Genomic DNA, 23,766 nt, shown 5'->3' with positions numbered 1-23,766 from the left:
TTTAATGCAGGAGGAAGGATTCCTTTTGACCTCTTCCTTTAATGCCTGTGACTTGCCGACTGGGACTTTTTTTTTTTCCCACATCAGAAAAAAAAAACCTGACATAAAAGCCATCATATCTTCCATAGGGGTAAAGATAGACTACCAGATGTTTCCCTCCTGCAGAAAACACCTTGAAGTCTAGAATTTGATGCACTGACAGCTTTGACAGCAGTGGCCCAGAGGATGTACAGTGCAGTACAAAGTGATATCTTCACAGCAGTGAACTGTGGTTTCCTGATACCCTGCATGACGTTAAGGATAAACATATATTCATAGAAAAATAGTTTGTTTCATCTGCAGTGCTTGTTACATGGAAGAAGCATGATCACAGCTTTTCTTATTCTATAGTTTTCCTGATGACAACAAATCCCATTAAAAACACAGAAATACTCTAACATTATGGAACCCCTTTCTTAATACCTGTATACAAATGTTACTTGAAAAAGCAGAACTTGTGGATTTGAGACGACTTTCAGACAGTCTTACTTGAATCAAGTTAAAGTGACTGCAACAATTGAGCTCTTTGAACATGGGAGTATGTTTTCAGGAAACAATAATGTAGAAAAAAAAAATCAAGTCACTGTTTGTATTGGTCCTTTAATGGATTTGTTGAAATCTAGACAAACATTTGCTTTTTCACAAATACACTCCTAAAATGGCCTACAAATGTTCAAATGTTTTCATAATGTTTCAAAGTTGCTTGTTCACACATGTCCCTCATGAGGTACAGGACGAGGGCATTGGTGGGCAGGTCTCACTTGAGTTTCAGGGGGCAGGACATAACATCCAGAGCATGCTGTGAAAGCCACAGTGTAATGTTAACATCATATCAGTACTGTGTGTAAGCAGATGGACATGCAGACATCCTCACTGTTCTTCTTCTTCAAACTCAGATGTTTTTGTTAACCCTATGGTTTCCAGCCATAGACTGTATAAAATATGGACGTAGTATCCGTGACGTCACCCATCTGTTTCTGAAGCGCTGTTTTGAGACCAGCCGGCGGCGGCAGCCATATTGCTGTTGTCGAGCCAGTGTGATGTAAAGAGGTAGGCTTTGAGCCTCTTAGCCAACAGCTACAGTTTTCCTGCAGTCAGCTGTGCCTCTTATTCGAAGACTCGTAATCTCAATATTTTCGAAATTGCAGCGTTAGAAAAAAATTCACCCCCCTGTGTGCCGATCGAGAAATTAGCTATCCAGACTACCCTCGTCTTTTGTACCAGGCTGTAAACATGTTTATTTCTGCTGCAAAGATTGTGACTTCTGGTACTTCCTGAGCCAGCCTCAAGCGGATTCTCGATGAACTGCAGCTTTTAGCACTTCCGCATTGGACTCATATTATTAGACTGGAGGTTGCCGCTTGGTTCCAACCTGTTATCACCTCTGCCCAATTGCTCAAGGTGAATTTTCTTGAAATTTCCTGCTGCATTCACACATCAGCTCAAACTCAGCTATTTGTGGTGATATTAGCAGGTGGCTGGCACTAAAAGTTCCAGTGAAGTCAGGGTGAAAATGTCATCTATTTAATTCAACCAGACAATTTCAGGAAGTTTTCAAGGATTTTTGAGCATGTGTGAATAAAGCTATTGACTATTTACTCTTGGTAAGTCTTGCTGAAGTAAACAGAAAAATGCACAGGAGAAATAAGAAAGTTATGCCAAACTGATAAAAAAAAATCTAACACTTCTAGGAGTAGAAAAAAATCAAGAAGGATATTTTTCTAAACTCACCGGGCAATATGACAATCAAACGTTTTATTGTAAAGGCCACCTTTCCGCTGTAAATATTCATACCTACATGTTGGTCACCTTGAAGCATTACCTTTCACTCACAGGGATAAATATTATGAGCAGCTGTCAGAGCTCTGCAGACACATTTTGCCCTGGATCTTGCCTCTCAGGCTCATAAAGCACAGATTGGCTGGCACTTTTCAAGGCTGAAAATACGGTAAGTGGGATGACATCAATTTTTTGTAATAACACTGTGACCTTCTGCTATAAAACTGTAGAAACCCGCATTGCTTATAATAAGGCTGTAACAAACAGTGTTTTCAGTACAGGTGAAAGTACTGCAGGTTGCCCAACAGTCACATTTAAAATCATGAGTTGGAAAAATGTATTATTCCAAGGCTGAATTACCACCTGGGCAAAGTATTCAGCTATGAAACAGGCCAAAGGAGCCAAAAGGCAAATGTTTCTGAATTGATCAACAGAGGGCTCTATGTTAATCTTTTTAATAGAGCTTTTAGTCGCTTTTTGTTCTATTTTATTTATTTTTTAAGTATAGCATCTTAGTTTCCTTTCATGGTTTAATATTTTAGTGTTTTATTATCTTAGAAATTAATTCTATTTTGGTGATTTTATTTTCCTGTGTGAGTTTTAACATCTTATTTTACCTCCAGTGTTTCCTTATTAAGATATCATGAGAGTGTTTCCTCAGTTGGTTCAGCAATTTGTTTTTTATTTGTATTTATTTATTTTATTTTCATTGTTTTTATTATTATTGTTGCATATATTGTGTTCTTCACCTTAGGATAGTGGGTGGCTTTGGGGTCGGGGCTGGGTTGGGATTAGGATGGGGGGGTCTTTTTATTTTAATTTTTTTTGTACAGCATTTTGTGTTACAATATCATTGTATCAAAAGTGCTTTATAAATAAAGTCTGATTGATTGATTTAAATGTTATGGGCTATCATTACACTACACTACCCAGATTTGCAGATAAATGCAACACTGTAAATTGAATTCATATAAAAACAATCTGCATTAGCTGGAGGGTAACAATCCCCTGCTGTTTTATGGAAATGACATTACATTGTAACAAAACATTGAATCATTATTCTGGACTGGATTCAAACAGAATCTCCCACAGTTTTATCCAGCTAGGCTCTCTTCCCCTGACTTCCCTCTGTAAATATCCCCCGGTCTTTTTCTCCCTCTTTGTTCCTGCTGAGCTCAGTGTGAGAGGACTGACAGCATGAGGTTCAGTTCAGACACTGGGGGGACAGCTGATCATTTGTGTCTCTGACAGCAGATCATTGTTCTGTGTCTTGTCTTGTCACTAAATATTGTTCCTGGTTCTGTTTCTTCTACGAGGCAGCCTTGTGTTAATCAGACTCAGTGTTAACAACTGTACTGGTTAATTATTGGTTGCACCTGTGTTCAGTCTATTTCATCTCTGCTGTTTGCTCTCTCTTTAATGTTTGAAGGCTTTCACTGGGCTTCTGCTACTGTGTAAGGTAGTCCTGATGAAAAATTCAACAGCCTGCTTATTCTGGGTGATTTTATTGCCCACAATGTCTCGCTTTTTGCATCACTTTGTAAGCGAGACTGTTTCGTACGATCACATAGGGTCACATTCTTCTCTTTGTGTCAGTCTTGATAATACACACCCAATCCTGCTCATATTTCTAGCCAAAGCCCTGCAAAGCTCTGCATGTGGATTGACGTTTTATAACCTCAAACTGCAGGGGAGCGGATATACAACACATGCACATTCATTATATAAGCATTCACACTGCAAACAAGTGCTTCAATAATCAGCATATTGTTTCAGCCATGGAATAAACCTTTGTATATGTATGAGTGTTCGATTATGTGGTGCAAATACATACTAGCAATAAGCCCATAAGTATATGGATGTGCTTCTTGCCACTTTAACACCTATCTTTATTTAAATTGTATGAGACACGATCAGTGCAAAACACATCTTTTTATCATTACAGGGATTGTTTCTGAGTGAGTCTGAGATTGCATTGTGAATGTGCTGTTTTGAATAACTTAGCTGATAGCGACTCTGAATAAGGGTGAAGGCAAATGACTATTTTCTTCTGCTCTCAGAATAATTGCTAAGCTATGCTAACTACTTCCCAACTCCAGAAGTATAGTAGCACACAGGTGTTGATCAACATTTTCCTTCTTTTATGGATCTAGTGTCTTAGATTAAATAAAGTTGTTGGGGTTTTTTTGGAAAGAGATCGTAGGCTGTTTTTGAAACTGCCTGCAACATACTACCTACAAATGTAATATGCAGTACGTACTGTATACTGCATACTGCATTTGAAGGTAGTATGTAGTATGGCTGTTCTGTTGGATCTGTTTTGCAATATGCTGGGTCAGGCGTCGCTGAATTTCCGGTTTCGGAGAGCGGAAGTAAACAACGGCCAAGCTGATAGCGAAACTGCTTCATTAGCATCCATTTATGATTTAAAAAAGTTAAAGAGTGGTTTATATGTAATTTAATTATTTTCACAGCAGCTAAAAACAAAGTGCCCCCATCACATATGGAAAAAAGAAGAAGCAGAATGTTAGTGTGGTGCATTGTGGGAAATAGTACGCCAGGGAGACTGATCCGCTGCATACTAAGACAATTTCCCAAATCAGTATTACAGCCGGGTAGTTCAGTCAGACAACTCATGTTTACTTAAGATAAAGTTTATTGCAGCATACAGTATTGTGTTTGGTGTATGGGCTCCAAACCTCATTCCTCCTCGTAGATTATTTAAATGCAGACATTTAGGAGTAATGAGATAGGACTAACCCCCCTCGGAGCCCGCAGATGGATGCCGGGGAGGAGGTGGGTACGAAGTTTGCACACAGCACTGAGCAGGACAGCAGGAGCACTGGCAAAGCAGAGGCAGAGACAGGGAGACTTGCAGCTTAAATAGACCGACAAATGAGAGGATGTTGAGATCAGCTGATAGAGAGGATGATGACGTGTCAGTATGAATGAGCGAAGCTCGAGTTGTCTGCCTGAACAAGCTTGCAGGCGGCGCTCCATTTTTGGCATACAGCAGATTTTGCTCTTGTTTACATACTGCATATTACATACTGAATATTGGCCAAATCAGTACGTACTGCGTACTAGTACAGTAGGTGGTTTCGAAAACAGCCCAAGTCTGGTCTACAGATTGCCTCGCATCAGCAGCTATTGGAAGCACCTGTGATTTTCTCCCTCCACTAGTGGCAATCAGCTGAGAGAGGATATAAAGGTAGGCTGAGGTCTCTCTGTTCAGTTGGGTTTGCTCAAAAGAAAGGCACACCTTCAGTTGGCTTTCTGTGTACTCATTTGAATGAGAGTTTGGGTGCATGGGTCCTCTTCCTATTTGACAATCACTTTCTGTACCCCCTGATAAATGACTCCCATTTCCTTTTTCCTTTGGGCCAAATGTATTTGTTTGTCAATCTTTTGATAGAATCAGTGGGTGTCTGTGGTGAGTCATACTTCCTACAAGACCTTTCTTTTGACTTTCGAATTAAGTGCAGATTTTGTTAGTTTTAGGAAGGCATTGACTGAATTTCAAATAACTTTTTAACTGAATCGACAGCGACATGTCCCATCCAGCTGAGGATGTCAATAATCCACAAGCTAGAAAAACATCAAATGGGTGTCCCACAATGACCATCTCACAATGGAGACAAAGGAGCTAAAAACAGAACCGTTTTTTTTTTCTTTTTTTTTTTCAAATAATGGTTGTGTAGAGCAACCCACTCATTGCAGAAACTAAATACAAAAAGGAGAGGGAGCAATGTATCTTATAAGGCAATACTAATAATTCAGAGGGTCCTCAAAGGATATTTCACATCCACATAAAGCCTAGCTGCACACAAATCCAGCTCCCTCTGTTAATGTGAGGTGACTGCTTTTCCCAACATTCACCATTAAAGCCTGTGATGACAGTGGAAGGCTGGGTCAGTGTTTTTCTGAAGTCACTGCTGACAGAATCACTAATCAATCCATTTTCCACAAGGCTGGCTGTGTGGTCAGATGTCTTGTTAAATAACTACACCAAGATTAAGAGGCAAGCAAAGAAATTACTTTACGGCCTGTGTCCACTAACACCTTTTTTTTGCTGGCAGGCTCTTCTTTCAACACAAAACCAATGCAGCTCATTGTTTTTCATCACTCAGCCCCTGAGCCTAAAATACCCAGCTGCTATATGTCTGAGTTGAAAGTAGTTCAGCTTTTGGAACACCACCCTGCTCGTTGATGTCACCTCTCCTACACTGACCAATCAAAATCAAGGAGCAAAGCAGCAGATATCAACTTTTTCAAAACAGTGACTGATGATGATGATGATGATGATGATGATGATGATGATGATGATGATCCCACTAATATTAATCTGCATTTGCAAAATAGCTTGGCTGACAATTTTTAAAGATACCACCAGTGGACACAGGCCCTACGCATCTCTAGGACTTAAACGATACCACATGGTGATACTCTGCCTGTCTTTACCTCATACTCTCATGCTCAATTTTCATGTCTAGCGTTATAGCTTTTCCTTGTTTTCACATGTTCTTTGTAAGATCTCCTTGAATAAGAGCAAACATAAAGCAGACAGAACACTTTAAAACTAACTAAATGATCATTAATAATGCTGGTCAAACACTAGGCAATTTTAGGCTTAATTTAAGGCCAGATTTGCAACGTCCTATGAATGGGGGTGTGGCCAGATTTAGGGGTTACCATAAACAGTTATTTGTCCAAATAATCCTCAAGTATCTGGTGTCAATGTGACTACTTTTTTGGCTCCAAACTGAGTCAGTGCCTGCCCGACACTGGATCGTTAATATAAATCATGTTTGATAGTTATGATCCCAGGTCAGACTGCCTGAGATGGAATACCTGCAATAACCAATGAGAGGAGCAGACTTGGAAGCCTGACTAATCGAATGCAGCAAAACAGAACAAATGCCAGGAACATAGACTCAGAATCATAGAATCAGTTTAGTATTCAGCGAGTTATAATTGATTAAATGCGCTGACACTTAATTGCGCCTGCCAAACAGATTACACTGAGTGGAGCGGGTGACCGCCAATGATCCTCTATGTTTGTTTGTTTTCTGAAGTGACATTTGTTCACGCAAGTTAATGTGAGATATCCTGTTTGTGGAATTGCCACTCTGAAATAGTCTCCACAGATATTAAGTGTGATCCAGCCATCTTGAGGATGTGACGAGAAGGTGAGAATGTACAGTCATGGCCAAAAGTTTTGAGAATGACACAACTATTAATTTTCACAAAGTCTGCTGTTTCAGTTTTTATAATGGCAATTTGCATATACTCCAGAATATTATGAGGAGTGATCAGCTCAACTGCAATTAATTGCAAAGTCCTTCTTTGCCTTGAAAATGAACTTTATCACCAAAAACACATTTCCACTGCATTTCAGCCCTGCTACAAAAGGACCAGCTAACATAATTTCAATGACACACAGGTGTCACACACATTAACACAGGTGTGGGTGTTAATGAGGACAAGGCTGGCGATCAATCTGTCATGATTGAGTGACTGGACACTTTAGGAAGCTGGTGCATGACACCATTGTTCCTCATCTGTTAGCCATGGTTACCTGCAAGGAAACACGTGCAGCCATCATTGCATTGCACAAAAAGGGCCTAACAGGGAAGTTTATAGCAGCGAGTTAGATTGCACCTCAGTCAACCGTCTATCGAATTATCAAGAACTTCAAGGAGAGAGGTTCAATTGTTGCCAAACAGGCTCCAGGGCGCCCAAGAAAGTCCAGCAAGCGCCAGGACCGTCTCCTGAAGGTGTTACAGCTGCGGGATCGGGCCACCACCAGTGCAGAGCTTGCTCAGGAATGGCAGCAGGCAGGTGTGAGTGCATCTGCACGCACAGTGAGGTGAAGACTTTTGGAGGAAGGCCTGGTGTCAAGGAGGGCAGCAAAGAAGCCACTTCTCTCCAGTAAAAACATCAGGGACAGACTGATATTCTGCAGAAGGTACAGGGACTGGACTGCTGAGGACTGGGGTAAAGTCATTTTCTCTGATGATTCCCCTTTCCGATTGTTTGGGGCATCTGGAGGAAGGCTTGTTCGGAGAAGACGAGGTGAGCGCTACCATCAGTCCTGTCTCTTGCCAACAGTGAAGCATCCTGAGACCATTCATGTGTGGGGTTGCTTTTTGGTCAAGGGAGTGGGCACTCTCACAATCTTGCCTAAAAACACAGCCATGAATAAAGAATGGTACCAGAACGTCCTCCGAGAGCAACTTCTCCCAACCATCCAAGGGCAGTTTGGTGATGAAGAATGCCTTTTCCAGCATGATGGAGCACCTTGCCATAAAGCAAAAGTCATAACAAAATGGCTCGGGGAACAAAACATTAAGATTTTGGGCCCTTGGCCAGGAAACTCCCCAGATCTTAATCCCATTGAGAACTTGTGGTCAATCCTCAAGAGGCGGGTGGACAATCAAAAACCCACAAATTCTGACAAACTCCAAGCATTGATTATACAAGAATGGACTGCCATCAGTCAGGATTTGGTCCAGAAGTTGATTGACAGCATGCCAGGGAGAATTGCAGAGGTCTTGAAAAAGAAGGGTCAACACTGCAAATATTGACTTATTGCATGAATTCTGTGTAATTCTCAATAAAAGCTTTTGATACTTATGAAATGAAATATTTGTGTCATTCTCAAAACTTTTGGCCATGACTGTAGTGCAAAAAATGCCAACAGTGGACACAGGCCCTAAGCATCATTCATGCACCTCTAAGACTTAAGCCAACTCTATTGATCTTTCGTAGATGCAACTGAGTTATCAGATAGTTGCCTATTTATAAATGACATACACCAGACAAGACATGTCACTCATTTAAAGGACCAAAGCTGCTTAATACCCCAGATAGTTGCTAGCTTGGTTTGTTTGATTGTTGTCTTATGTAGCTAAAGTACATTTAACAGAGTTCTGTTTGAGGACAATTAGCTAAACAGGACTAAACACTCAGTTCAGCTTGTGTTGTTGAATGCTTCTTTAATGTCAGAAGACATACCAGTCTACAGAAAATGACACACCACACCATCACTCACAAAAACACCATTCATCTCTACATGCTCACATCAAGTATTAGCACTTACAGTAAAGCTAGCCAAACAAAGAAGGAGAGCTTAAAAGCTATAATTTGATGAGATGTCTCCTGTGGATACTCCTGCTCGTGCTTGTGACTAAACACAGGTTCCTGTTTACAAAGCACAGACTCTTTCTACCGTCTCAATTCATGTGAGATTCCTTTGAGATTTCCCTCCCTCTGTTTATCATCAAGGGCCTCTCTCCTGGGTCTGAGGTGATAAGGAATTGGTGACTATTATTTAGTTGGCTGTGTTTTTTCTCCAAACTGTTGCTATGTGCCCGAAATTGGTACTTTGCATTCTGCTAAACGACTGGCTTTCTCAAATGTATTCATATCAGTTTTCCTCAAATGAATTGTTATGTACACCGGTCTCAGCCGTGAAATGGAAAGCTATCCTTCCGAAAAGATATACTGTATAATCTCTGCTCTGCTTCTAATTTATGGTGCAGGCTGTAGCTGCTTGCGTATGCTCGGTATAACTGCCTGAAGCGTAAACATAATTTTGCATTCATCCACAATATGCTTTGGATTCCTTCCAGTGTCAATGCTGTAACAGTAATTAAAGCAGTGTTTTAATTGAAGACGTCCTAATCTTGAATCAGTTAGTGTCTTGAATGAAACTCTGTTTTCTCAATGATCTGTCTTTATTTTCACATGCCTGTTGTTCAGTAGCTCCTCTGTGTTTTCTACCTCAGGATGTTTGCTGATTGATTGTCTTTACCCTTCATCATAAGTCTCTTCATCTCTGAAAGTCACAGTGACAAATGAGTGATGACTACATTTTCACTTATGTTGAAATCCTGGATATGAATTGACTTCACCTTTACCTTCACCTTCCATCACGAATAGCATTTCACATAACATTCTGCACACAGGGGATATTTGAATGAATGTGGGCTCTTTTTTGCTGAATCAATATACACATAAAACTTTGGGATTGCTGTTTTATTGTGTGTATAATCCTACTTTTTGGGTTGATGTGTGTCCCAACAGTTACTTCAATATCCCCAACAGGCAAAAGCTTTTTGCACGGCAATCAAAGCTACAGGAGTTTGGTCGTGCATGACTTTTCGTTTTATAGATGGATTTAAAGCTGCTCTTACATGTGGCCTCAGTGATTGGTTTCTCTTGTGCATGAAAGCACTTTAATCCCTCTGGAATTGCTGTTCTTGTAAACTCTTAAAATGCCTCATTTCGATATTCATAGCACAAACAGTTTGGCTGTAATACACACAGGAGCTGAGGGGGTGTAGTAAACGGTTCATATCTCTGATTTTATATGTCTGAGGTCCCTGAGATCTACTTTATCATCAATAAATAAGGTACAAGCACAGGATATGGTAAATCCTTCCATTTTTGAGGCTATGAAGGTAAATTGCATACCATAAAAAGTGAGGTGCATGTATCAGGAAAATAATCAAATTGCAATCCTAAAGTGTCATGACATGTCGACACAGGAAATCCCAGATGTAATTATCATTAACAAGGGCTGTGAGAGCAGTTTGCAGGCGTGCTGGCATCATAGCTCCCCTGGCCATCTAAATGCAATGGAGCTTCAAAATCTGCTGTTCACATGCCTTTCCTCTGTTGTGTCTTATTATACTACACTGTGTTCCAAATTATTATGCAAGTGGCCTTTTTGTGAATATTTTAAAAACTATGTTAACAGTTGTTTTCAAATTTGTTCGGAAGTCAGATAGTGAATATATTTCTTCAACTGTGTGGTTAAAATGATGCTTTTCAGCTGCATTTTTAAATGATGCAGAATCTGCAGAAACCAGTGAGCCAAATTATTATGCAAGTTGGTGATGAGAGCATAAAACTTGTGAAAATTAAAAACTAGGCACCATTTTAAACGTTCCATTGATTGAAAATGATAATATTTACTACAACTGTATTCAAACTTCAACAAAAACAACAGTTTTCTTTATGTGTGTATACAAAATAAAACTGTTAATGTCTTTGAAACATTTCAAATCTAAAGTGTTTCTCAAATGACCAATATAACCCCCTTTTCTTTCAGTGAGGGTCAGAGGTCACTGGTAAACTGATTTAGTGAGGTTGCTGATGACTTCTCTGTATGGCTTCCCAAAGATGCTCTTTTGAGCTGTATTTCTTTCCGTTACTGTAAATTATCTCCTTTATTATTGACCACAAGTTCTCAGTCGGGTTGAGATCAGGTGAGCAAGCAGGACAGTTCACTCCGACCATGTGGAAATCCCTCTTGTGGTTCTCAGTCTGCAGCAGCATAGCAATGATGATGAACAGCAAGGTCCACACACCCGCCAGGAGTAAAGATGACTATCCTTGACTTTGGTCTATCACCAGCAGCGGCCTCCACGGCTTCAGGTCTTTGGCACAGGGGAAAGATCGGTGGGTCAGACGTCTCTCTAAACCAAGCGGCAGCAGCAGCTAACTAACATAACAACTAGCTTTTTGCAGTGCAGAAAAACACGCTCCGTAGTAAACAGTCACAAAGGCCCATTCAGGAGCGGGGTAACAGGCAAACAATTTTTAGTCCAACATAAGGAAAAAATACTCAATAAACACAGCAAAGTCTCAAACAAGTCTGTCTCTGCTGCACATTTCACCTGCGTCGTTTTGCAGCTCACTTCCTCCTCTCTCTAACCCAGAGGTCAACCGGAAGTTGAACTTTCCCAAGTCATAACTTTTTAACCTAACCAAAATTACTTTTTTTGCATTTCTAAAATACTTTAACCCAGAGGGTTAGATGGAGTCCTGAGGACATGCTACATTCAAATTCATGCTAGTTTTACCAACCCCAGCTTCAATATGACAACTGAATATCAATCAGACGCTTTTATCATTAACAGGCAAAACCCCATATGTTTTTGCAGAAAAAAATAAAAAAATAATATATATATATATAGAGGCTATAACTGACATTTATCAGGTTATTACATCTGTGTTTATATTTTGGCCAAGAGTGAGAGCACTGAATGCCACTAAGCAGGTTAGCTAGCTTAGTGTATTTTAGCGAGGAGGAGACATTTAGCCTGGCTCATCAAGGCTTAATAAAACTATGAAACATCTAACAAAATAACTCACTGTAACTCATTGTTTCTTCAGTGCTCAAACACATACGTATATGAAAAACCTAACATTTGGATTGAAGGGGAGTTGTGTGATGAAATAGCTTGTTGTTTCTGCTTTAGATATTTAGGTAAGCTAGCTGTATCCAAGATCCAGTAAGGTGCTCGAGTGGCTCAACATTTTTTGCATAAATGACATAATCATCTCTTTGTTTGTTTGATTATTTAGCTAACTAGCTAGCCAAAAGTCAGATCACATAACATAATTCCTTCTTGTGTGTGTATTAGCTGGAGCTCACCAGCTGATGATGTAGACAGGAGGTAAGGTAAGCCTGGCTCCGTTCAAAGTGGAGCCTGACAACCTCTCTACAATTGGCCCTTTGGATCTCATTTATGTGCAGCAAGTAATTCTTGAGGAGCAGCTGTGGAGCATAACATATTGAGAAATCCTGTCATTACTGTGAGGTTGCCAGGAGACATGTCCAGCAAATACAACATATCATTTAGAGATATTGAACCTCAGGGATTCACCTTTCTGTCAGTTTTCTCCTGTTCAGACACAAACTGAGCTTCAGCCTGTTCAGGGTATTCAGAGTTTGTGTATCTTTGGGATTTGGAGAGGAAACAGAAACATAACTAAAAAAGATGGACTGTCTTCATTTTGATTTTTACCCTTTGAGTTGTCTGTCGAAACATGCTGTGCAGATAATGATGTTGTAGAGAGATGAAGTCTGAAAAAGACCATGTATGCTCATTATGTGGTGCCTAATTATCCACTCATTCCAGAGGAACAGCCTGTCATACCTTCCCTTTCAAATATAAAAATATCATATTCATATCCCCTACTTGTAGTCAACAATGGTATGGAATTCGCAGACTGCTGGCATACAGGAACTGAAAGATAAAGAGGCTGTTTTCAGATAGAATATCCTGGAGCACCAGGGCAATAATTCAACATGTCATCTAAAACACATCTTTACAAATTGCAGAAGTTGGCTGATGTGGTGGCCAAAATTGATTTTAAAAAAAGACAGTGACAGCTATTTCAGCAACTGTGACTCGCTGACTCACCTCAGCAGCCCTTCAATGACCCAGACTTAAGAGTGAGGATGGAGCTAGAGGAAATTGTCTACATTTGAAGCCAGAGAACCAAAAAAATGTGTGAGCTAATGTTTCATTTGCTTGAGGATGTGTCTAATTCAAGTGGCAACCTCCGGTCTCAAACGATGAAGCCCATACGGAAGTGTTATAAACTTCAATACATCGAGAATCCACTTGAGGCTGGCTGCAGAAACACCAGAAACCACATAGACATGAATGGGAAAAAGACTATCTTTGCAGCATTAATAAACATGTTTACAGCCTGGTTCAAAAAACGGCTTGGCCCTTCGAAGCTAATTTCTCTATCGGCAAACACTGTACGGGGGGTGAATTTTTTTCTAACGTGACGGTTCAGAAGATATTAAGATTCCGAGTCTTTGCCCACATAAGGACATGACTGACGTGACTCCCGGTCGGGAACACATAGCTGGCTAGGAGGCTCCAACTACGTCAAACTCTGCCTGGTTGAGTTCCCCATTTCCAATATGGCTGCCGCTGTCGATTGGCTTAAAAACAGCGCTCAGGAACAGATGGGTGATGTCGCGGATACTACGTCCATTATTTATACAGTCTATGGTCTAATCCCATCCCAATGTGTCACCTGGAAAATCAAATCAGACCTGTTTCCAACTAATATGTTGCACAATGTATCCCTATTGAGGAATTTTTCGTAAAAACCAAGATGGCCGCCACTCTCCCCACTCTGCTGCTGCGCTTGTCTCTGTCAAGAATGTAGTTTACATAACCAATAACAATTATCAGTGTATGTAACTTTAATATGACATGGCAAGTGCTTGTTTTGTTTTGAATTGGGCACCAGTTGAATTAATTTTGTAATAACAATTTTGACTAGTTTACGGTTTGGTCAGTGGTTTCATTGTTCTGATTGGTTGTGGCTGTATAAGTCATTTTAATGATCAGATTCTCTATAAAACCACTAATTTCTCCTATGTTGCTAAGTCAAGTCAAGTCAAGCCAACTTTATTTATATAGCACATTAAAAAACAACCGCAGTTGGCCAAAGTGCTGTACAAGCTTAAAAAACACAATCAATTAAAATAAATAGCAATTAAAAAGAACAGATATTAAAAACACAATAGATAACAAGAGAAAAGCCACAATAAATAAAACCAAAAATTAAATGTAGGATGTCTCGCTAAGAGTATTACAAACTTGAAAATATCCCTTTGAGTTACATTTAGTACAGAAAAAATGTGTAATTAATTTGGGATTAATAGCAAGTTAACTTTGGACAATCATTGGATTAATTGTAATTTAAAAAAAAAATTATTTGACAGCCCTAATGCCTATTTGTGGTTCAAATAACCTCCCATTTTTCTTTCTTTCTTTCTTTCTTTCTTTCTTTCTTTCTTTCTTTCTTTCTTTCTTTCTTTCTTTCTTTCTTTCTTTTAACAATCTTGAACGTATCCCCTCCAAGCAATTCCAACTGACCATTGTTGGTAAGCATTATGTCTCATGAACTAACATCAGTTGTGATTCATTGAATACGTGACCAACTTCAGAGCAATTTCCTACCCTCTGGAGTCCAGCCAGACCCCAATATGTGAAGGAAAGACATGTCAACTACTTTTGAGAATTGCTTATGGAAGGCAGAACTAGGGCAACCGCTTCTTTCAGCCTATTTCAGAGAGAGAGAGAGAGAGAGAGAGAGAGAGAGAGAGAGAGAGAGAGAGAGAGAGAGAGAGAGAGAGAGAGCTGGAGCAGCGAAATTCCCCAAAAATTCAAGGGCACAGAAGCTATGTGAATTTCTGTCAAGACATAAATGTGTCTAAAGGAATAGCAATCTGTCCAGAACTGAGGTTGAGAAGTCAAATTTCAAGCCTCGGGCAAAGTCTTACATCCCAACAGATTCTGTGTGAGGCTTCAACCACTTACTAAAATATCTGAGTTTGAGAACAAATCAATGGAAACTGTGAAGAAATGCATCTATATTTATATGTTGCAAGACTAACGATGTAATAAAGAGCCCAAAAAGGTTGTGTAAAGATAGAAAAGGTTATGAATGAAGAGAAAACAAAACAAAAGAGCAAACCAGGCAAGCACTTAAAAACTATCTAAGATACAGTAGAAGTCTCATAGCTGGGTTTCCGTCATTATTATTTATCAAGGACACTTTCTCTGTCTATATATATTCATGCACCACAGGGAGTATTGACGCCGTAAAGGTCGAGATGTCATTCATCCTCTCAGTGTGAGAGGATTTCCTATCTGCAGCAGAGCTGACACGACAGGAAAACACTGTTATATTCAGTGAAAGGTCAAAGTTGAAATCGTTCCCCTTCGGATTAAAGAGTCGGTCTGTGTTTTCAGGTTGACGTAAGGACTTAGTTTTTGTGATTATCTGATTTAAAAGGTCAATCATAATAACAGGCTCTCACCTTGTTGAAGTCAGGTATTACCTTTTCAGAGTGCAGTACTGTAGACCCATCTTTCAACATCAGCTGTTCCATTGTTAGGAGTGCAGGTATGTCTTTACAGTGGAAAAAAATCAATTCATTTTCATTTACATCTGAAAACAGTTTCACCAGCACTTGATTGATTATTGGATCAATACGCTTAGTGGCTTTCAATAAGCGGGGAGATGAGCAGATCAAAGCTCTGATGCCTGTGCATGGAGCATAGAGCTAGAACCAGTGGTGGATTAGCTCAGCTCAAACACCAAAAGCAGCAGCTGGAACACTTAACCTGGCCATGTCCAAAGTTTTCTTTTGAAGCCTCATTCCTTACTTTACTTTTTACCCACTCGTTTACTACAAACTTTAAAACTGGTCCACTACATCTCAAAATCAGCCTTCAGGAACTCTCTCATGGACACTCTTAAACACACCGGCACCTGCTTTTAATCCTGGAGTCCTGCTGTCACTATTTGTTATTTGCTCTGTTCTGTCCTGTCATGTTTAAGTTGTCTCTTAAGTTTTTACCCTTGTGTTTGTTTTTATCATTACTGTTATCCCTGACCCTTTACCCCTCAAAAGGCTGTGCCTTTAACCAGGTCGTAACTGGAAATAAGAATTTGTTCTTAATGACTTACCTGGTTAAATAAAGGTTAAATTAAAAAAATAATTTAAAAAAAGTAACTATCAAAAAAAATGCATGTATGTTTTTTGTGACCTTTAGATTATGTTAAGGAAGCCTGATCACTTGGCCTATTTCTTAAGCCAAGTTTAAAAAGCAGTCAAGCTCCAAATCCAAAATGTAACCGAAAGCTTTGGCTTTTAGCGACACCTCTTGATGTATCAGTGAAATCCATTGAGTCGATTCACCTAAAAATTGGCTCCTGCTGGCGGAGCGCAATTAGCTTTGCTTAGCATTGAAACTGAAAGCAGGAGAAATCAACTTGACAAGCCATTTCCCCCTGCTTTCAGTGTTTATTCTAGGGTTAAGGCTATGTTAATTGCTCCCAGGAGCATGCAGGTGTAGGAGTGATATCAGTCTTATCTTTTTATTTGATCAAATCTAAGAAAGTGTACAAGCTACTTCAACATGTTTTCCTTGAAGGGTTCATTTTCTAGCTAAGAGAGACACTGGTGTGCATTGACTTAATTTAAAAAAACCTCAGGTGGCCCCATCTCTCTGAATCAAATGAGGTTGTCAATAAAGTACCTTGGTTCCACAAGCTATCAAAACATCATATGAATGTTACATTGGGCATCTCAAAGCGGAGACAATTTGACCAAAACCAATACTGTTTCTATTTATAATAATGTGTGTGTAAAGCAGCCAATTCCACGCACAGCACTCCATGATGAAACTGAACTAAGAAATAAGAAAATGAAGGACAAAGCAGCAGACATTATGAGGCCAATTGCAATAATAACACTGCAGAATTAATCTGCAAAGGACATGTCACATGCTGTAATTCTGCACTCCCACACATACACAAAGTCCCTGCTCCCTCTTGATGTGTGAGGTATTTGCCTTTCTCTCCTTGTGCCTCTCCAGTCTGAGACAGTGGCGGAAGGTAGCTGAGTCACCGTGTTTCTCTGATGTCACTGCAGACAGAATAGCTATCAAACCGACCAATTTCCAACCAGGCTGGTCTTTGGTCGCATGTCTGCATGATTCAAAAGCTCCCTGTTTGCACCTCAGTAAATCCAAAGCAGCCATTGTAGAGAGTTTTGAGCCCCTGCATGGGTTCCACAATAGAGTTATAAGAGACAAAGCCAACAACCTCACATCAGAACCTTGCAAGATTTTACACAGAACTAGATACAGACAAAGGGAGATGGATGATGGATTCTGCACAGTTAAACACTCCACATGCATCATCCCTGTACCAACAGAGAGCTTAAATTTGTACTTTCTCTGTCTATATAAGGCCAGGCTGAAGCATATAATCCAAGAATCATACTAGCTCCTGTTTTTTGGACACAGAGTTGAGGGTCGTGTCTTCTCTGTATGAAGCAGCATCACAGCATGTATGTGCTTATGGTTATGTCTGTCTGCTGTCAGAGCTGAGGCTGAACGGTGATGCCCAATGTCACTCTTTATTTGGCGTCATTAAGTAACCTGTCAGTTCACATCACTGACAGGTTACTCCTCAGCACAAATGGGTAGATGTCAAAGAAGCTCCCTGAGTAAACTGCACAGTTTCCATACAGCTTGGTGGAGTTTGTGTCAAACATAAAATGTCACATGATGACTGATGACATCCAAAGATAAAGACGTCACCGGTGCACCAAGAAGTACTCCCTGTGGCTTGATGGCTATGAAAGTTTCACAGTGAAACTGTAATTTGCATATTTGTAAAAGAAGAAGGGGGAAATTAATTAAAAAAATATGCACAATATATCTTATCGGCTGATGAAGGGACCTTTTGATGACTATTCTTTTTTAAATCTGCATATATAATTTTATCCATTTATGACAACTGATGAAAGTTTCCTAATTTATTTCATAACAAGTCTACACATGCTGAAACAGTATGTGGCGTTATGCAATCCACGCACAGAGAAGAAGAACAAGAGCAGCTGCAACAAGCTGATGGGAGTAAAAATGGCGTCACCTGTGTGGATGTTTTTCACTTTTCAGAGGAGGCTAACACAACTTCATCTCTTAAAAAATGTGCTGCAAGCATTCCAAGAGGAGAACAAAGTCCAAGTTTCAACACAACTGTTCTTTTAAGACATCTAAAAAGTCGTAATTGCAACAAGTGGTGATGATATCAAAATTTCAAGAGCAGGTCCACACCTCAACCGCGACTCTTCCGTTTTCCCATAAATTCAAACCTGACCATTTCTTCCTTTCTCGCTCTCGTTTCCGCATCCCTCCCTCCCTCCCTCTCCTTCTGCTCCTCTCCTCCTTAGCCATAGGGCCCTGAGGGGGTTCGTTATGCCCGGGTGCTACGGCAGATCCCCTACGAAGCTTCCCAAAAGCGACTACGAGTTCAATATCGATCAATACAATAATCCGTAATCAATAAACTATCTTTCAATCTCATTCTGTTGTTGGTGTGGTCCTTGATAGTGAAAGATGTATTAAAGAAATAAGAACCAGCAGTAGCGGCAGCTAGCATTTGCACCTAAAGACGATGATTTCTCTAGAGCTGAAGGGAGAACTGCAGAAAGTTTAGCAGCGATATCTCAAATCTAAAGCAATTAATTACAAAGTCACTGAATTTACAGCATTGGATGATCTACCTTGTTCCAAGGTAGTAGACCAAGGATTTTTGTCGTATACCATAGACACATGGACTTCTGACATTAGTCTAGTGATGTTAACACATAAATATATGCTGTAAAAATATAAATGAAGTGAAGCTATTAGAATTAAGTCTGAAAAGTAGGCTAATGATTCAACTATGCTGATTCAGGCTACATCTACAGAAGGATTAAACGTGAGTGCTGTGTGACAATATACTGTTATTTAACAACACATTGCACGCTAGTATCCTCATGTAATGCAATACATCTGAACAAGAGTATACAGACAGTTTTGTTTCACAATGTACAGGATTCTTGGAACTTGAATTCTAACTAATTAGAAAAACAAACAAAAACAGAAAAATGGCAGCTACTTCACACTATAAAAGCAACCAGATGTCCCTGTTTTTGTCATTTTTGGAACAAATAGAAAGAAAGGTTAGCAAGGCTTCATCCACCCATTACTACTTTGATTAGATTGCATGTCATTTTCCTGAAGTTTATGCACAAGAAAGTAGAAAAAATTAATTTAGAAAGTTGTTCAAGTTATACAAAAAGAAAAGAAGAAGAAAGAAAAACATCTGAAAAACATCATTAGAAAAATACAAATGACTTGAAGGTGTGAATGCAGCGTCTGCAAAGTGACAGCTTTCACAACCCATGCTGTGCTTGTTCTCCATGAAGAACATTTTGTAACTTGTGACTCAGATCTGTTTGTCAGCACTGGTCCATTATCAGCCAGTGTCTGTCATGGTGTGTATGTGATTACAACATCGTTATTATAGGACTTCAGGTTGTTTATCTGTGACAAAAACTGTAAAATTATAGTTCTTGTAAAAACTCAAGACAACAAACGTTAGGCTGTGGGAATGCTATTTCTTTTCTTTTTGGACAGACTGTTCTGAAGTTTCATAAGAGGAGTGCTTCAGGGATAAATGAAAAGATTACATCAAAATAAAAAATGAAACTCTGGATGATTGATGATCAGTGGAGACAGAGATGGTAAATAAATGTTATTTATCTGTGTGTGTTGGTGTGCACATACATTATACAACCCCTGCACAAGTTCTTGGTTGAGCCACTGGAGATAAAAAAAAAATCTGGACACACCCTGCTAAGGATGAGGTGTGGGATGTTGCAAATGAAGTACTTGATGTAACTGCTTATGAAACAGATACTGATTGATACTAATGCCTTTTGTATGACCTGCAGCAAACAAGACCACTATGAATAAAACAGACTTAACTTTTATAAAGATATTTTTAGTATCTGTTTGGCTGGTGCTTGAGTAGTATCAGACAAAGCAATTCACAGCACAGTGGTAGGTGGGACCTTTCGCAAGAAAAATTCACAGTGAGTGATGCATATGGCAGTTTGAGAAAGGCAGTACAATGATATCATTCGGCAAACACATGCATGGACAGGATAGAACCAACAAAAAGACAGAACCTACCCCTTTGTTTGAAGACATAACTGAAAATTGTCGGTAATGTAGTTTAAGGCCTGTCGTACAGAATAACCCCCTCCTCCATGCTTAAAATGACTGTCCTATAAAACACAAATTTACAGTGTTTGTACTGGGTTTCAATGTACTTCATTACCTATACCATGGGCACTATAGTCTTCATTTAAATACACAAACACTGCCAGAAATACTTGCAAGAGAACCACATTAATCCACAGCTGGAAATAGTCCCTAACAAACACAGTGTTAAAGCTCCTGTGAAGAGTTTTTAGCTATATACAAACCAGACTGAAATTCATACAGAAACCTCTTTATGACCCAGAAAACAAAAAAATGAGACCACCATCAAACAAAGTAACAAAACAAAACAAAACTACCTTTCCTGTTGTAATTTTTAAATGTCTAAAACAACAGGCTGGAGGTAGGTGTCAGACCAAGTGATTAACTACTAAGTGGTGTATAAAGTACTTGAAAGCCATACTTGAGTTAAAGTAAAGGTATCTTCACTAGCAAGGACCACGCCACACGAGGATATAAGTTTGAAAATGTAATGATTTATTCTGCATCATATAGCCCAGCAGATGGAGACTCAGGATGGGGATTACGTCTCAGCGTTATCCTAGCCGGAGCTGATCTTGATCCCAGGCACTACCTATCCCAAGGGCACAAAAGAGCGAAGACAAGATGAGTAGTAAGGGATAAGAAAAAAGGCAACTGAAGCAGAGCAAGGTGAGGGATGGTGGGTTGAAAAGCAACAGACGAACGGTTGAGTAGTCTTGCTACGTTTAAGTAGGCTTATCAGGTGATTGAGGGTGTGGTTTAGGCGTGGTCCTGCTCCTGAATTTAAGTTAACACTTTAACTTCATTTACTTGAAATCTACTCAGTTAAAAGTGAAAATCACCCATTAAAAAAACACTTCAGTAAAAGTCTTAAAGTAGCTAAAATTACATCGTTGGTGAGTGATGCATACATGTATAGGATAAAATAAGCAAAGACCACTCTGTCCACAGGGGGCGCCAAAATTGTCACAAACCCAAACATCCTCACGGGAGCTTTAAAATCTGCTTGCGTGACATTTGATTAAAAAAGTCAGCTCTTTTAGAATACAACTGTGTTTGAACTGGGAGCTGAGCGCCATAGAAAGCGAGGGAGAAAACAAAAAGTGTTAAGAGATTAACCCACTACTTCCACCATACATTCTTAAAGGGATATATCAGTTTTTTTGAAGTGGGGTTGTATGAGTTACATTACACTAGTGCTCCTGCTAGCCACAAAGAGTGCCAGTGAGCTCTTCCTCTTTAATCAGCGTGTATCCATGCTCATGCAGCGGAAGATCACTGGTCTGCGAGGTGTGTCCGAAAATAGTGCCAAACAAAGGGTTTTGGGTTTTTGACGGCAAACTGAATAGCTCCAATTTTTTCTAATGGTGCATGCATTTGCACCGTGATGAGTGTCTGGACCATTTTTCCTTAACTTTAGCGAAATTACGAGAAATAGGAGGCCCCGTCCGCAGAGAAAATAGCCTAGCTTGCCTGCCGGTCCTCTGGGAATTTTCTCATTAAAGGGGAAGAGCTCACTGGCACTCATTCTGGCTGGCAGGAGCAAAAGTGTACTGTAACTCATACAACCCAACTTCAAAAAAACTGAAATATCCCTTTAAATCTGCAGTGTTTTTCAAGAGGTTGAAAAATGTATACATCTTTTTTCTTTCATATAAAATATTTTATTCTAAATCGTCCAAAATGTCATGATTTGGGTTGACACACTCACATATTAACAAACTGGAAACACATATTTGTCATTTTGTTATTGAATCAAAGCAAATCCTGTGGTTATTCTTGACACATCTGACCTACACACACAGTGGGGTTAATACGTATAGCAGCATGCAACAGTTGTTGAAATCATTTTGATTGTGTTAAATGAGCCTGTGTACATGACCACACTCATGGATATTACAGATGGGTTTATTTGAAATGAAAAACTAAACTTTTAGTTTGAAATCTCTTGATACCTAGCCTCTTAAGATGCCTTCATGAATAATTGATTGGAAATGTAACAAAATCCAAAGCAAAATTGTGGTTTGAAAAGTGGATGTTAATGATACTAATGCAAATTTTACTACTATATTCTCTCAAGCTGCATAATAACAACTGTTATCTACTATCATGATCATCATTACCATAATCATGTCTTATGGCATCATCAGCTTTAAAAGGCTTTTACTTTCCCAGCATTCCCACTGAGCTAATTTAACATCTTTGCATCGTATATCACAATGTGAATCATGTGCTTACATTCATAATGAGGCTCATCTCTGCCGTCTTGAATGGATAGATACATTCAACATGCTTGAACTGGGAATTCAATGCAGCTACAGACTTAATTAAAAACTGTCACCCTGGGAGAAGAAGAGGATGCCATGTGAAAATGATGTGGGTGGAAAATAAATGAGTTTCCTGAAACCTTTATGCTCACAAGCATTCACACGTTCATTCATGCACATACACTCACACTTACTATAAGCTTAATAATGCACACATAGCCTCATATGTGGTCATACGTGGCCTGGTATATTACATAAGAAGAAATCAACAGCACTCCTTAAATTGCCTCTCAGAGACGTCAATCAAACGGCTGCCTTGGAAAAACAGACAGGAGGACTGTCAGGGGTTACACTTGAAGCATCAGCACTAAAGCTTGGACTGATTCCCCCATGACAGCTAAGCATTAATGCACTGGTGCTTTTTCTTTCAGAGAATCAAAAGACACTGCAACATACTACAGTTGTTGTTGTGTTTTTTAAGCTATTGATTTCTTTTTAGAAACACAAAAAGAAGAACATGATGTTTTTTCTAAGTCACAGAACTGCTTTTCAAGGTGTCCTATTCTTCAAATCCCTGTGACTTCTATGACTTCACAGCAAAGGACAGTTTCCAGTCAGGCAGGCAGGCTCGGCACCAACCAGAGTTTAAATCCAACCAGCATTTCAAGAAATCCAGGAAAACAAAATTCCATCCAGAACTGAGGATAGTTGCTAGTTTTCCAGATGAATTGGATCACAGAACGTATGATAAGATGGATAACTCAAAAGCTCCCACAAAGTGTAGCCAAGGCTATAGAATCCCCCTCCCACATGTTGACAGAGGTGACGGGCAAAACTAGCAAATTAAAAAACACAACAGATATGTTTTTCTCAAACATGATCTCTGTCGTTATAGCTCATATAATGCTGATTTTAGGGGAACGATTTAATTTCAAGTGTCAATTATTTCAAGCTAAAATATGGGCTGTGGTGTCATGACTGACAGCTCTAGTGACAAAATTAAATTTGGCTTTTGCAGTACCAGATTAGCAGAATAGAGGAGACAAACATTAGGAACGGTAACACTACCATAGCCATGAGTGTCTCCTTCAGATTTTGTTTTATAGGTAAGTTAAATACATGTTTTGGTTGGTATAAGAGGTGTGTTATCAATTTCTATAATCTTATTTTTCAATGAGAAGAGATGTCGATTGTCCATATTTATAAATGACCAGTGATTGAGACCAGTTTTTTAATATGCCTTT

Source organism: Notolabrus celidotus, chromosome 13 (genome assembly GCF_009762535.1).
Source record: "Notolabrus celidotus isolate fNotCel1 chromosome 13, fNotCel1.pri, whole genome shotgun sequence".
Classification (NCBI taxonomy): Eukaryota; Metazoa; Chordata; class Actinopteri; order Labriformes; family Labridae; genus Notolabrus; species Notolabrus celidotus.
Note: the sequence above shows the minus strand (reverse complement) of the source record.